This window comes from Prionailurus viverrinus, chromosome D4 (genome assembly GCF_022837055.1).
Source record: "Prionailurus viverrinus isolate Anna chromosome D4, UM_Priviv_1.0, whole genome shotgun sequence".
Lineage (NCBI taxonomy): Eukaryota > Metazoa > Chordata > Mammalia > Carnivora > Felidae > Prionailurus > Prionailurus viverrinus.
The window spans coordinates 30,989,553-31,005,750 of record NC_062573.1 but is presented as its reverse complement, the minus strand read 5'-3'; the positions used below and the strand labels follow the sequence as shown (position 1 = coordinate 31,005,750).

General features: G+C 38.9%; 1 pseudogene; it reads left to right on the top strand.

The window, feature by feature from the left end:
- The first annotated feature begins 6,789 nt into the window (after window positions 1–6,789).
- Window positions 6,790–7,179, top strand: LOC125149854 (Golgi-associated plant pathogenesis-related protein 1-like; annotated as a pseudogene).
- Window positions 7,180–16,198: the final 9,019 nt, after the last annotated feature.

Below are 16,198 nucleotides of genomic sequence, written 5' to 3'. Positions count from 1 at the left end.
TGGCAGCACAGGACCCTTGCAGAACTGAAGGGCCCTTCGCCCAGGGCCTATCCGGCCTCTCTGAGGAGCTGGCTGTATAGATTGTGGGTTGAACCTGATAAGATTCTCTGAAAATCACAGAGTCTTTAGGTTTTTGTGACTTTTTTCCCGTGAGTAGTGATTTTAAGCTGACTTACTGAACACCAGTGGTACGCAAAGAAGAAGAAAAAAAAAGCTTTTTTCTCTATTCTCAAGGAACTTGTTAAGGTCGTTATACAAATACCTAGAAAGAGTAAGTTGGAAGGGTTTGGGTAGTAGAAGTTGGTAGTAAGTTGGAAGTGGATTTGAGTGGTGGAAAAAGCATAGGGTTTGTAGTCATTTGTGTTGGCCTCTGAATTTTGGGTATTGGGTATTTACTAGGTGTATGAATTTGGCTAAATTACTTGACTTAAAAAAATAAATTTTATTTTAGAGCAATTTTAGATGTACAGAAAACTTATGAAGATAATACAATTTCCATATACCCCTCTCCATATACAGTTTCCGTATAATAATGTTAAGTTTATTAACATTTAAAATATTTTTTTTTCAACTTTTTTAAAATTTATTTTTGGGACAGAGAGAGACAGAGCATGAACGGAGGAGGGGCAGAGAGAGAGGGAGACACAGAATCGGAAACAGGCTCCAGGCTCTGAGCCATCAGCCCAGAGCCTGACGCGGGGCTCGAACTCCCGGACCGCGAGATCGTGACCTGGCTGAAGTCGGACGCTTAACCGACTGCGCCACCCAGGCACCCCAAATTTATTAACATTTAAATTAGCATGGTTCCTCTATTACAATTAATAACTGATATTGATACATTATCATTAACTAAAGTCCATACCTTATTCAGATTTCCTTAGTTTTTACCTTATGCTTTTTTTCTGTTTTAGGATCTCATCCAGCATGGCACATTGCATTAGTTCTCTTGTCTCCTCAAGCTTCTCTTGGCTGTGACATTTTCTCAGACTTCCTTGTTTTTGATGACCTTGATAGTTTTACCCTCAGGTATTTTTTTTTAATTTTTTTTTCAACATTTTTATTTATTTTTGGGACAGAGAGAGACAGAGCATGAACAGGGGAGGGGCAGAGAGAGAGGGAGACACAGAATCGGAAACAGGCTCCAGGCTCTGAGCCATCAGCCCAGAGCCTGACGCTGGGCTCAAACTCATGGACCGCGAGATCGTGACCTGGCTAAAGTCGGACGCTTAACCGACTGCGCCACCCAGGCGCCCCTACCCTCAGGTATTTTATAGAATGTCTTTCAGTTGGGATTTGTCTGATGTTTTTATGATTCTAGGTTTTCGGGAGGAAGACTCCTGAGATAGTTTCATTACATCATATCAATCTATGCGTGTGTATGTGGTATGTTTACATACACAATATTGGCATTATACTGTATATTCATATTACAAGTTTTTATTTTATTTCATTATTTTATTTTATTTTTTATTATTTTTTAATGTTTATGTATTTATTTTGAGAGAGAGATATTTATTTAGTTTGAGAGAAAGATAGAGTGCGAGTAAGGGAGGGGCAGAGAGAGAGACACACACAATCTGAAGCAGGCTCCAGGCTCTGATCTGTCAGCACAGAGCCCGACATGGGGCTCAAACTCCTGAACTGCGAGATCATGACCTGAACCAAAGTCAGACACTTAACACCCAGGAGCCCCTATTTTATTTTATTTAAAAAAAATACATTTTATTTACTTTTTGGGAGAGGGCAAATGGGGGAGGGTCAGGGAGGGGGGACAGAAGATCCGAAGCAGGCTCTGTGCTGACAGTAATCAACCCTGCTGGTGTGGGGCTCAAAGTCAAACTGGGAGATCATGACTTGAGCTGAAGTCAGAGGCTCAACCCACTGAGCCACCCAGGTTCCCCACAAGTTTTTATTTTAAATCAATGATTCCTAAACATTCTGGGAGAATTCTATAAGATTAAAAAAAATTTCTTTATGAGGAGTGCCTGGCTGGCTCAGTTGGCAGAGCATGTGACTCTTGATCTCAGGGTTATGAGTTGGAGTTCCATGTTGGCTATAGAGCTTACATTTAAAAAAAAAAAAAAATTAAGGGGCAGTTGGTTAAGCTTCTGACTTCAGCTCAGGTCATGATCTCAGGGTTCATGGGATTGACCCCTGCTTGGGATTCTCTCTGTCCCTTTCTTCCCTCGACCCCTCCCCCACTCACACTTTCTCTTTCTCTCAAGCTAAATAAATAAACTTTAAAAAATTAAAATCAAAGAAAAACAAAAAATAAAACTGTCTTTATGAAATATTTTAGGCATACAGAAAGTTATAAAGAATACTATGTCAAATATCCACATTCTTCTCACACAGCTCTATCAAATTCCAATATTCCACCACATTTGCTTCAAATTCTCTTAAGGAAATTAATATTTCAGATAGGTTGGGCTTTTATATACTCCTTCCTAATCTCATTCCATTCTCCCCCTTGCTCTTCATCTTCTCTCCTCAGAGTTTGCCACTATTCCAAATTGGTATTAATTTTTCCTCTTCATTAAAAAAATAAATTTATTGACTAATATACATGTATTTCTATTGGATATATACCTAGGAGTGTAACTGCTGAGTAATAGGGCAGGTATGTGTTTAGCTTCAGTAGATATTGCCAATATTTTTCCTAAAGAGATTATAACGGTTCACATTCCTCCAACAATATATGAGAAGTCTAGTTTCTTCACTTCCTTGACAACTCTTGACATTGTCAGTATTTCTAGTTTCAGTTATTCTAGTATATATGTAGTGGTATCTCACTGTGGCCATAGTTAGCATTTCCCTGATATCCAGTAAAGTAGGACACCTTTTCATATGTCTATTGGTTATCTTTTCTGACTTGCCTGGTCAGGTCCTTGGCCTGTTTTTTTATATAGTTCTCTGTATTTTTTCTATTTGTATGAGCTCTTTATATATTTTGGATAGGATTCTTTTGTTAGAAAGAATTATCTGTAGCTTACTTTTTTGTTTTCTTAGTGGTGTTTTTCAATGAACTAAAGTTCTTCACTTTAATATAGTCCAATTTATTTTACTGTTTGTGTATAATGTGTTTTATGCCTGTTTAAGAAGCATTTGCCTATCCCAAGGTAATGAATATATTCTCTTATGTCATTGTCTAGAAACTCTATTATTTTATTTTTTATAAGTCATCTGCAATAGATTTTGTGTATGGTGTGAGGTAAGAGTCAATATTCATTTTTTTCCTATATGGTTATCCCGCACTTTTTGTTGAAAACATTGTCAGAGTACAAATTCCAAAAAGTTAAAAGCAAGATTCTTATAAGAATATAGAATGAAAAACATGCCAAAGATTTATTTAACTTATTAATGACGGAATAAGAAGTATGGTAAAGCATGTTTAATGAGCATTTAAGGAAATTAGGTATTATATTAGAGCTCTGGTGAGGGGTGAGATACACACACACACACACACACACACACACACACACACAGGGATAGAGATAGAGAGATTTTACTATAAGGAACTGGCTCACAGGATTATGGAGGCTAATAAGTCCCAAGATCTTTAGCCAGCAAACTGGAGACCCAGAAGAGGTGATGGTGTAGTTCCAGTCCCAGTTCAAAGGCGTGAGAACCAAAAAGCTGACAATGAAATTCCAGTCTGAAAGCCAGCAGGCTCAACACACAGGAAGAGCTATTGTTTCAGTTTGAGTCTAAAATCAGGAAAAAGGACCAATGTCACAGTTCAAAGAACTGATCAGGGAGAAATTTTCTCTCACTTTCTTGAAGCTTTTATTTTTAAGTAATCTCTACAACTGCTACGGGGCTCAAACTCACAACCCTGAGATCAAGAGTTGCATGCTGACATCTTACAGGTGCAGAGATTATGACTTTGGTAGATGAGACTAACATGTTTGAAAGTGTAGGAAGAATGTTTATTCTTCATTCCAAGGAGGTAATTAACAATCAACTGTTAGAGAAACAGAGAATAGCAGAATAAACAAATTAAAGAATTGAAACAGAAAAAATCCTACATGGAGTGGAGTGTGAAAGAAGCTGAGGACAACATCTGGAAGATGCTGATGGCATGAAGGGCACAGCAGGAAGCCTCTAGCAGAAGCCTCCTTCCCCCTCCCTTTTCTGGCAAGGGCAGAGGGACCCCTGTGGGGATACATCCTCACTTCTGCCCTGATGTACTTTTTATTTGGATGATCTAGTAACACAATGTTTTCTGCGTCACCCTGGTCCCCTTTCAGATCCCAACTCTGTATTTTTTATCCTAGTTCTGCCTGAGACCCCTGCCCAGGACACTCTTCTACCCTGGGGGTGAATCACAAACTCCCAGGAGAGAGAAAATGGGAGCCAGGACAGATAGGAGAGCTCTGCTCAAGCCTACTGCCAAGTTATGCTGGTTAGAGCAATAAAGGGCATTTGTTCCCCTCCCCACCAAAAAAAGAAAGTCCCATGCTGTATGGACTGAGCCAGCCAGGTATCCCGAGAAATTTTCTCTTGTTCAGTCCTATTGTTCTATTCAGGCCTTCAGCTGATTGGATGAGGTCCACCCACATTAGGAAGAGAATGTTATAGTGACATTGTTAAATGGGGTGCCTGTCTGGCTCAGTTGGTTGAGCATGTGACTCTTGATCTTAGGATGGTGAGTTCAAGCCCCACACTGGATACAGAGCCTACTTAAAAAAAAAAGTAAGAAAGAATAACATTGTTAAGTTGATTGTGTCTACAGGATAATAACACCATAACCTTTTCTTTTTTTTCTAAGTTTATTTATTTATGTATTTATTTTAGTCATCTCTACATTCAACATGGGGCTTGAACTCATGACCCTGAGATCAAGAGTCACATGCTCTTCCAACTGAACCAGCCAGGCGCCCTCATAACCTTTTCTACTAAATCCTTTGCATCATTACCAGACCAAAATCTATAAGTTAACATGTGACTTCACAGAGTTTTATCCTTTAATCAATAATAGATAATGAGTTAAGCACAAGTATATTGCCTTGATAGTTCATCTTTGGCTAGCCTTGCCGCCTTTTCTTTGCAGCATTTCCAAGTTATGGAAATTGTTAACAAAACAATCCTTTATCTTACTGCTCTGCTGCTCTGCACTGTCTCCTTTTTTATAAGATAAATGTTCATCACAAGTGTTCCTCATTGCTATAATTTTGTAATAAGTTTTGATATCTGGTAGTCCATGTCTTCCAACTTTAAGATTATAAGATTATAGTAACTATTTTTGGCCATTACATTTCCATATAAAATTTTATTTTTTAATGATTAAAAATTTTTTTTTGAAAGAGAGAGACCATGTGCAAGCATGAATGAGGGAGGGGCAGAGGAAGAGAGAATCCCAAGTAGGTTCTGTGCTGTCAATGCTGAGCTGGATATGGGGCACAATCTCATGAACTGTGAGATCATAACCTGAGCCAAAACTAAAAGTTGGATGCTTAACTGACTGAGCCACCCAGTCGACCCTGAACATTTTTTTAAGTAAAAAATGTGGGGTCAAACTCATGACCCTGAGATCAAGAGTCCTATGTTCTACTGACAGAGCCAGCCAGACCCCCCTCTGTATACATTTTAAGATCAGTTTATCAATTTTTATACACTCTCTCTCACACACAAACCTACCTTCTAGGATTTTCTTTAGGATTGTGTTAAAGCTAGAGATAAAACATTTAGGTTGCTTCTAGGTTTTTGCTGTTACAGATTAATGTTAACATTCCTTTATTTAATAAAGAGGTTGTGGGACTTTATGGGAATTTTTTCACTTTAGGCCCAAGGGAAAAATAACAATTTGGTGACTCTAAGCACAATGATCTTTTAAAACAAAACATTGAGGAAGATTTTACTTTGCCCAGAGAAATTTCTGGGTCCACAATTAGAATATATATTTTAAGGCATCTCAATAGTTTTAACTTTTTACGTGCTGAATTTGAGGTACCAGTGTAATACTCAGGTAGAGAAATCTAGCAAATTATTGAACATATGGGTCTGAAGTTGATGACAACAATCTGAACTAAAGATACAGCTTTGGAATCTGTTGACATACATAGATAGCAAGTATCTGTGGGCAAGGTTAGAGTTTGTGAAGGAAAAAAGGGCTGTACGCAGAGACTTAGGGCTTTATTTCATATCTATATGAACTAGTATGAGGAGGAAAATGAGCCTAACCAACAGTAGATTAAGGAGGAAGGGGGCCCTAAATCATATGTGTGTATGTGTTGGGGGTGGGGGCAGGCCTTGCTCTGTGCCATAGAGCTTTTCATGGTGTCTTGACCACTAGACAGGGTTATGTTTGTTCTTTTCTTTTCTTTTTTTTTAAAGTCTGTTTATTTTGAGAGAGAGAGAGAGAGAAAGTGCATGAGAGTGGGGGAGAGGCAAACAGAGGGAGAGAGAGAATCCCAAGCAGGCACCACTCTGTCAGCGCAAAGCCTGATGTGGGGCTCAAACCCACAAACTGTGAGATCATGACCTAAGCTGAAATCAAGACTTGGATGCTTAACAACTGAGCCACCCAGGTGCCCCTGGTTTCTGTTAGTTTTGAGTTCCTTCTCTGTACCACATCCCTCACTAACCCATCACCTCCCAAACTTCTACTCCTTTTCCTAGACCTTTGTGTGTTTTGGCTCTTAGAATCAGAACTGTTCTCTTTTTGTCAGTAGGGCTGACTCCCTCTAGGTACCTGGATTTTCCCATCTGTTCAGATTCATAAAGACAGGAATTGATCTCCAGCGACCCAGGGCCAGGTGAGAGAGCTTAGTACACCAGCAGTGGGCCATGGGCAAGTCAGCTTCCAAGCGGTTTAATAATGAGGTCCTAAAGGCCCACAACAAGTACCAGCAGCAGCATGGTGTCCCCCTCAACTGAAGCTCTGCAAGAAGCTTGATTGGGAGGCTCAGCATTATTCAGAGGCCCTGGTCAGCCCAAGGATGCTCAAGTGCAGCTCAGAGTCCCATTGTGGCCAGTTCAGAGGTATATGCCTCCTGTGATCAGACAGGAAAAGAGATGGCTGATAGATGGTATGGTGAAATTAAGAACTACAACTTTCAGCAGCCTGACTTCACCTCCAGGACTAGACCCTTCATAGCCATAGTATGGAAGAATACAAAGAAGATGGGAGTGGGGAAGCCACCTGCAAGTGGTGGGTCTTCCTTCCTGGTGGCCTGATACTTCCTGGCAGGGAATGTCTTCAACTAGGCTTCCTGCCTCCAAAGAAGGAATTCATTAAATGTGATGGGAAGGTGACAGACTTCATGTGGATATGAAGTGCCTAGAAAAATAAAAATCCAGTGGTGTGTCTGTCCCTGTGGGTGTATGTGCTTGGTGTGTGTGTGTGATGCATGTGAGTGTCTCTTGCACATACACTTGGATATACAGTTCTATATGAACTTATTCTTATCAAAGGAAGGAGCATATAAAGCTTTTACTCTGATGGTTACCTAGACCATAATTATTTGGACATTTGGGGAAAAATACATTTAAAAATTTTTGTTATTTAAAAAAATGTTTTTTAACGTTTATTTATTATTGAGAGACAGAGAGAGACAGAGCATGAGCATGGGAGGGACAGAGAGAGGAGGAGACACAGAATCTGAAGCAGGCTCCAGGCTCTGCATTGTCAGCACAGAGTCAGATGTGGGGCTCAAGCTCACAAACTGCGAGATCATGACTTGAGCGAAGTCGGATGCCCAACCTACTAAGCCACTCGGGCACCCCGTTTTTATTATTTTTAAAGGAAATTTCTTTTGTGCATTTCTTATAATATCCATCTTTGGACTTTTTGTATTCTAAATGTTTGTGATGCTTAGAAGTGAAGTTCAGAACTGCCTCTATTAATGTAAAATTGAAAATTGAAGCTTTAGCCAAGCATACAGCAGCCACCTTTAACTAAAAGGGAGTACCCTTTTTTGTAAGGACAATATATTGACAGGTCTTTGGAACATTATTTGCTCCAAAACAAATTACTTTAGGGGTTCCTGGGTGGCTCAGTGAGTTGAGCGTCCGACTTCAGCTCAGGTTATGATCTTGTGCTTCACGAGTTCAAGTCTTGTGTCGGGCTCTGTGCTGACAGCTCAGAGCCTGGAGCCTGCTTTGGGTCTGTGTCTCCCTCTCTCTATACCCCTTCCCCACTCATGCTCTGTCTCTCTCTCTCTCTCTCTCTCTCTCTCTCTCTCTCAAAAATACATAAACATTTTTTTAGACTTTCCATTCAATTATTTTATTTTATTTTTTACCAGTGCGTGTTCATTTATTTTTAATATAATTTATTGTCAAATTGGTTAACATACAGTGTGTACAGTGTGCTCTTGGTTTTGAGGGTAGATTCCCATGATTCATTGCTTACATACAACACCCAGTGCTCATCCCAACAAGTGCCCTCCTCGCCCTCCTCAATGCCCATCACCCATTTCCACCCCCAGTTTGTTTTCTGTATTTAAGAGTCTCTTATGGTTTGCCTCCCTCCCTCTCTGTAACTACTTTTTTCCCGTTCTCTTCCCCCATGGTCTTCTGTTAAGTTTCTCAAGTTCCACATATGAGTGAAAACATATGACATGTCTTTCTTTGACTGACTTATGTCACTTAGCATAATACCTTCCAGTTCCATCCATGTTGCTGCAAATGGCATGATTTCATTCTTTCTCATTGCCAAGTAGTATTCCATTGTATATATAAACCACGTCTTCTTTATTCATTCATCAGTTGATGGACATTTAGGCCCCTTACATAATTTGGCTATTGTTGAAAGCGCTGCTATAAACAGTGGGGTACATGTGCTCCTATGAATCACCACCCCTATATCCTTTGGATATATTCCCAGTAGTGCTATTGCTGGGTCGTAGGGTAGTTCTATTTTTAATTTTTTGAGGAACCTCCACACTGTTTTCCAGAGTGGCTATACCAGTTTGCATTCCCACCAACAGTGCAAGAGGGTTCCCATTTCCCCACATCCTCACCAGCATCTGTTGTTTCTTGAGTTGTTAATTTTAGCCACTCTGACCAGTGTGAGGTAGTATCTCAGTGTGGTTTTGCTTTGTATTTCCCTGGTGATGAATAATGTTTTCATGTGTCTGTTGGCCATCTGGATGTTCCTTTGGAAAAGTGTCTATTCATGTCTTCTGCCCATTTCTTCACTGGATTGTTTTTCAGGTGTTGAGTTTGGTAAGTTTTTTATAGATTTTGGATACCAACCCTTTATCTGATATGTCATTTGTGAATATCTTTTCCCATTCCATCGGTTGCCTTTTACTTTTGTTGATTGTTTCCTTTGCAATGCAGAAGCTTTTTATCTTCATGAGGTCCCAATAGTTCATTTTTGCTTTTAATTCCCTTGCCTTTGGAGATGTGTCGAGCAAGAAATTGCTGCGGCTGAGGTCAAAGAGGTTGTTGCCTGGTTTGTCCTCTAGAATTTTGATGGTTTCCTGTCTCACATTTAGGTCTTTCATCCATTATGAGTTTATTTTTGTGTATGGTGTAAGAAAGTGGTCCAGGTTCATTCTTCTGCATATTGCTGTCCAGTTCTCCCAGCACCATTTGCTAAAGAGACTTTTTTCCATTTCCTGCTTTGTCAAAGATTAGGTGGCTATACATTTGTGGGTCCAATTCTGAGTTCTCTATTTTATTCCATTGGTCTATGTGTCTGTTTTTGTGCCAATACCATACTGTCTTGATGATTACAGCTTTGTAGTAGAGGCTAAAGTCTGGGATTGTGATGCCTCCCGCTTTGGTTTTCTTCTTCAATACTACTTTGGCTATTCGGGGTCTTTTGTGGTTCCATACAAATTTCAGGATTGTTTGTTCTAGCTTTGAGAAGAATGCCCGTCAATTTTGATTGGGATTGCATTGTATATGTAGATTGCTTTGGGTAGTGTTGACATTTTAACAATATTTATTCTTCCAATCCATGAGCATGGAATGTTTTTCCATTTCTTTGTGTCTTCTTCAATTTCCTTCATAAGTTTTCTATAGTTTGTATAGTTTCTCCCTCTATATAGCCCCCCCCTCTCTCTCTCTCTCTCTCTATGTGTGTGTATATATATATATACACACACACACACACATAGTTTTCAGCATATAGATCTTTTACATCTGAGCCTGGATGGCTCAGTGGTTTGAGCGTCTGACTTCAGCTCAGGTCAGGATCTCATGGTTCATGAGTTCGAGCCCGCGTTGGACCCTGTGCTGACAGCTCAGAGCCTGGAGCCTGCTTTTGATTCTGAGTCTCCCTCTCTTTCTGCCCCTCACCCACTCATGCTCTATCTCTGTCTCTGTCTCTCTTTCTCAAAAATAAATAACCATTTTTAAAAAAATAAAATAAAACAAAACAAGTTACTTTAAGATATGTATGCCTCATTTCCCAGAAGATAGGTTGCATATTGCAATAATGGAAAAGAACATTTAATATTTACAAATTAATTGTTAAAAGCCCTGCGTTTTGAGAAAATGCTGACTTGCTTTGTATCTTTCAGTTAAATAATAGTGTCTCAAATGAAGTGGGAGAATTATAAGTGTACGTCATTAAAGAGACCTCAATTTTGCCTCAGGAGAGATTATAAGAGGCATGAGAATACCTGACATTTGCCTTGCTATCCTCTTCCCTGATTTGGAATTAGAGCCTGCAGGACCAGGCTACAAGCATACTCTTTTAGAGGTCTTTTGCCTCCAAACCACAGGCAACACCAATTTAGGACTCTGAACGGATCAGGCAGTTAAAGAACGCCCTTAGTGTTCCCTGGGACTCCCAGCTGCAAAGAAATGTTTGTAACAGCTGAAGAAATATGTCCAAAGAAAATAAATTTGGGACACTTGGGTGGCTCAGTCATTTGAGCTCCTGACTCTTGATTTCAGCTCAGGTCATAACCCCAGGGTCATGGAATGGAGCTCTGAGTTGGAGCTTGCTTAAGATTCTCTCTCTCAATCTCTCTCTTTCTCTCCCTCCTGCCCTTTCCCCCACTTGCGTCCTGTCTCTTTAAAAATAATAATAATAGGGGAGCCTGGGTGGCTCAGTCAGTTAGACTTTGACTTAGGCTCAGGTCACGTCCTCACTGATGGTGAGTTCAAGCCCCATATTGGGCTCTGTGCTGACAGCTCAGAGCCTGGAGCCTGCTTCCAATTCTGTGTCTCCCTCTCTCTCTGCCTCTCTCCCGCTCACACTCTGTCTCTTTCTCTCAAAAATAAACATTAAAAAATTAAAAAAAATAATAAATTAATAAATATTTTAAAAATGTGCATAGGACTGTTTGCCTTTTGGTGAGAACACTTGCTTGAATTGAAGACACTGGAAGTTTAAGGGTAAATTAAAATGATTTTCTTTATTTATAAAGGGCAAAGAGATCATTTATTCTCTCCTGTTAGAGTGTTTTCTTAGAGATGTGGTAAATCTGAATCATTATTCTCAACTTTAGTATAAAGATAAATCTCTCTAGGGATTAAGCCTAGTCACCAGTTTTTACAATGTAGAGCTATCTCCAAGGTTGTGGACCAAATGACCTCTGCAAACAAGGATTTCTTTGGAGAGGTACAGAAGACTATTAAGAGGTGCAGCCCTTTGTCTCATTAGGGCTTTCTTGTGCTTTGTTCTTTCTAGTGTTTTGCTGTATATATTATGTGAGATTTTGTCCTAACTTTGAAATTATTTTCAGGCTACATTATATATATGTAATCTGTTAGTTCTTATTCAGTAATCAAGTATGTTCTTTTACTCCTCTATATTGGCAAGGAGGGGGCTTTTTGCTAGCAGGTTTGTTTTATTTCCCCCAACAAGAACAACACAATAGCCGGTTTAAAAACAAAGCAAATGAGGGGTGCCTGGCTGGCTCAGTTGGTGCAGTAGGTGACCCTTGGTCTTGGAGTTGTGGTTCCAGCTCCACCTTGGGTGTAGAGATTACTTAAAAAATAAAAAAACAAAACAAAAAACCAAAGCAAATGATTTCAAGTAGTTTTCCTTAGCTCTTGATGCGTCCACAGTTAACAATACCATTCAGTTGTTGTTTATTTGACAAGTCAATGCTGAATTTGAAGTGACTGAAGAATTAGCCTCTATGAATAGTCTGCATGAAACAATTACAGGTAAAAATGTTTTCAAAGAAGTTGAGAAAACACTAATTTAGCACAACCTGAAAGGGAATCTGCTAAACTGTGTTATGACTGATAGTGGCAAAAATATATGTGGAGCAGAAAAAAGGCTTAGTTCAACAAATTTACAAGGTTTGTGAAAATGTAATGTGTTTAAAGTATATGGTTATTCATTGCAGAAAGTACTTTGTGGGAAATATGTAAATTTATCATGTGTTATAAAACTAGTAGTTTAACAGTTGACTTCATTCACTCTCATAAAATTAATCATATCATTTCTGTAGGGTTTTTTGTTTTTTTGTTTTGTCAGAAATAGAAGCTGAATATCTTGATTTGTCCCACTACACAGGTATTTGATGGCTTAGCATTGGTGCAGTTTTATTATGATTTTCTGGGCAAAAATGGAACAGGGGTGCCCGGGCTGGCTCAGTCAGTAGAACATGTGACTCTTGATCTCGGGATTGTGAGTTTGAGCTGGGCATAGAGATTACTTAAAAAAAAAAAAACAAAAACACACACACACAAAAAAACAACACCTTCATTGGGGTGTCTGGGTTGCACAGTCGGTTAAGTGTCTGTCTGACTCTTGATCTTGCTCAGGTCATGATCTCACAGTTCGTGATTTTGAGCCCCACATCGGCTCTGCACTGATGGCACGGAGCCTGCTTGGGATTCTGTCTCTCCTTCTCTCTGCCTTGTACTCTCTATCTCTCTGTCTCTCAAAATAAATAAACTTAAAAAACTTTTAAAAAATTTCATCAAAAAATTGAGCAACTATCAAGAAGAGAATCTAATAGAATTTAAAAATGCTTTCCAGACACTGAATATGCTCAATTGAATCACATGCTCATTGACTGATATCAGTATTTGACAGTAGTTATCTGTGTGAAAAAACAGACGAGATACATAAAATCTCATTACAGATCACCATTAATAGTTGAACATTTGCAATTGATTCTGATACTTTGAACCCCAAGTAAACAAAATATATACTCCCCCAAATAATTTTATCATTCTCATTGGTAGACCTATAGTACCAAAAACTTGTATTCAATTATTGTTGGTTTATTTTGAATGTTACCAATTAAAAACTTGTAGAAATTTATTTTCTCTCCTTATACAAGTACCTATACAATAGCTTCAATTTTGCTTTTTTTTTTTTTTTGGCCTGAACTCTAAATATTTACTGTATGGTCCTTTATAGATGAAGTTTGCTGGTCTCTGCTCTAGATAGTGCCCAGTACTAAAATTGCAAGTACTAAAACTGTACACCCAGTAATTTCTTTTCCTTGTTTGCAAGTCTTGGATAATTTTTTCCAATAGAGGGAAACACACATCCTTTCCCTCATGAAGGTTATATGTTTGCTAAGTTCCTCACACCCCAACTTATTAAGCATTTAAACAATTCTGAAACCTCCAGGTTACATGTGCAAACAACCCACTTCTTCCTCTTAACTATAATCATAGTACTATTCACAGTCTGTTTATCCCCAGACTGCATTCTTTGAAGGAATGTCTTGTTCCTCTTTGTACCTGTAGCACTATGTGTAGTACTTGGTGGATGCTCAATAAATTTTTCTTGAATGCATTAACACCTATATCTCTGGTATGGCCTCCTCTCCTGATGTTTATCCATTTGTATAAGATTACAGTGTTATTCATAAATATTAAGTAATTACTTGATAGTGATGAATAAACTGATTTATTAGAGTTCATTGAATTGTTTGGCATTCTGATTTTTAGATTTCACTACTTAGATAATCCTGTACAAATCCTTGCACACATTATCTCCCATTCATTTGAATTATTTTCATGGAATATATTCCCACAGTGGAATTTTATTCATTTGACAGTATGAATATGCCAGGCTAGGGGCGCCTGGCTGACTCAGTCAGAAGAGCATGTGACTCTTGATCTCAGTGTTGTGAGTTTGAGCCCCACGTTGGGTGTAGAGATTACTTAAAAATAAAATCTTTAAAAAAACAATCCCCACCCCCAAATATGCCAGGCTAAGTCATGAATTTTAAGCATGGGAATAACATTTCTACTCTAGGTTTGCTGCTTTGGAATTTATAACTTCTCTGACTCTTCTGAGCTCCCTCTCATGAACTTTCCCCTTATTCTTTCATGTTCCCTTTATTTATTTTTTAAAATATTTTATTTATTTTTGGAAGAGAGAACACAAGCAAGGGAGGAGCAGAGAGAGAAGGGGACAGAGGATCCAAAGCAGGCTCCATGCTGACAGCAGCAAGCCTGATGTGGTGCTCAAAGTCATGAACTGTGAAATCATGACCTGAGCCAAAGTCAGATGCTCAACCCACTGAGCTACCCAGGTGCCCCTCCATTCTGCCTTTATTTTATTTTATTTTTCCATTCTCCCTTTAAAATGTCCAGTTACTTCTATACAAATTGAAGATGAGTTCAGTTTGTGTTAGACTATTTTCCCTATTGCAATAGTATATTACTGATTGAATCTGTCCTAATCACTTGACTAATGTCCAGGTTTTTTTTCTCATCTTTGACAACAACCAAACCTTAAAACATTCTCATTCATGAATTCATTTATGTATTTGATTAGTCAAGAAATCTTTTTTGGACACCTTTACCAGGTGTGCTATGTGTTATGTGTTAGGGATAAAGACACAGAAAATACATCCTTTGCTGTTGAGGAGCTCTGTGTCTAAAGAAAGGATAGGTATGCAATTACTCTTCAATGAGATAAGATCTATACTGGAACACTATACAGGTGATTTGTTTATTTTCCTGTTTTCCCTCTCTGACCAGTCCTTTTCTGTCTCTTTTTCCTACTCCTTAAAAGTAGGTGTTCTCTATAAATGACCTTTGTTCCTTTCTCATTCTATATAGTCTCCTGACAACCATAGGGCTCCAACTCTCAGATTCTTTGCAGTTTACTCCTAAATGTCAGTACAGATTCAATGTGTCCATTTCCTGATTTGTTCATGCAACTTACTCTCTGTATATGAAATACCCTTTCTTCCACATTTGCATGTTCAGGTTTATCCATGCTTTGAGATCCATCTCCTCCACATGCTACTTCTCTTGTGAAGCTTATCTTGATTCCTTCCACAGCTTCTGCTGAATTCCTCTACTATTTGAGGGGCAATATAGCATTATGGCTAACGGCTTGAGTTCTGGTGAAAGATGCAGCTGGGCTGCATTCCAGTTTTGCTTCATTTTCTTTATAAAAAATGGAGATTAAAGTAGTTACATTTGTATTGATTGAAATCTCTGTCTCTAGCTTGGACTGATTGCTTAGGGTTCAGTTCCACATCATCTAATGCATTTATTTGCAAGAATATACCACACAATCTCAAACTTAATGTATGTGTTCGAAAGGAAACATCTTTCCCCAGAACCTATGCATCCTTGATTTCCTATCTATCAGTAAAAACTGTAGCACCATCCTTCCAGTCAACCTGACTTTAAAACTCTCTCCCTCTCTCCCCCTGCCTTCTCATCCAATGGTTTGCTACTAAAGAAAGGATATTCTTTACTGTATTCATAGTCATTGTGTTCCAAATTCTATCACATTAGTTCCGTAACACTGAGAAATGTTAAAGGGATTGTCCCTTTTCTTCCCCCTCAGTTCCATATTTACTGCCCTAGTTTAGTTCCTTATTCTTTCACAGACCTTTCCTATCACCTTATAAACTATTTAAGGATAGTAACTTTGTTAGGAATAGTAAACAAAGGATAGTGCTTTGTTTACTTTTTCCTTTCATTAAGACTGAGCTAAGAAACACTTAATAAATATTTTTAATTTAGTTATTTATATTAAATTTCTCTATGGAGGCATTGGGAGACATTTCCCAAGGGATAAGGAACTTGCAGAAAGAGTAAACTTTTTTTTTTTTTTAATTTTTTTTTTTCAACGTTTATTTTTATTTTTGGGACAGAGAGAGACAGAGCATGAACGGGGGAGGGGCAGAGAGAGAGGGAGACACAGAATCGGAAACAGGCTCCAGGCTCTGAGCCATCAGCCCAGAGCCCGACGCGGGGCTCGAACTCCCAGACCGCGAGATCGTGACCTGGCTGAAGTCGGACGCTTAACCGACTGCGCCACCCAGGCGCCCCAGAAAGAGTAAACTTTTAA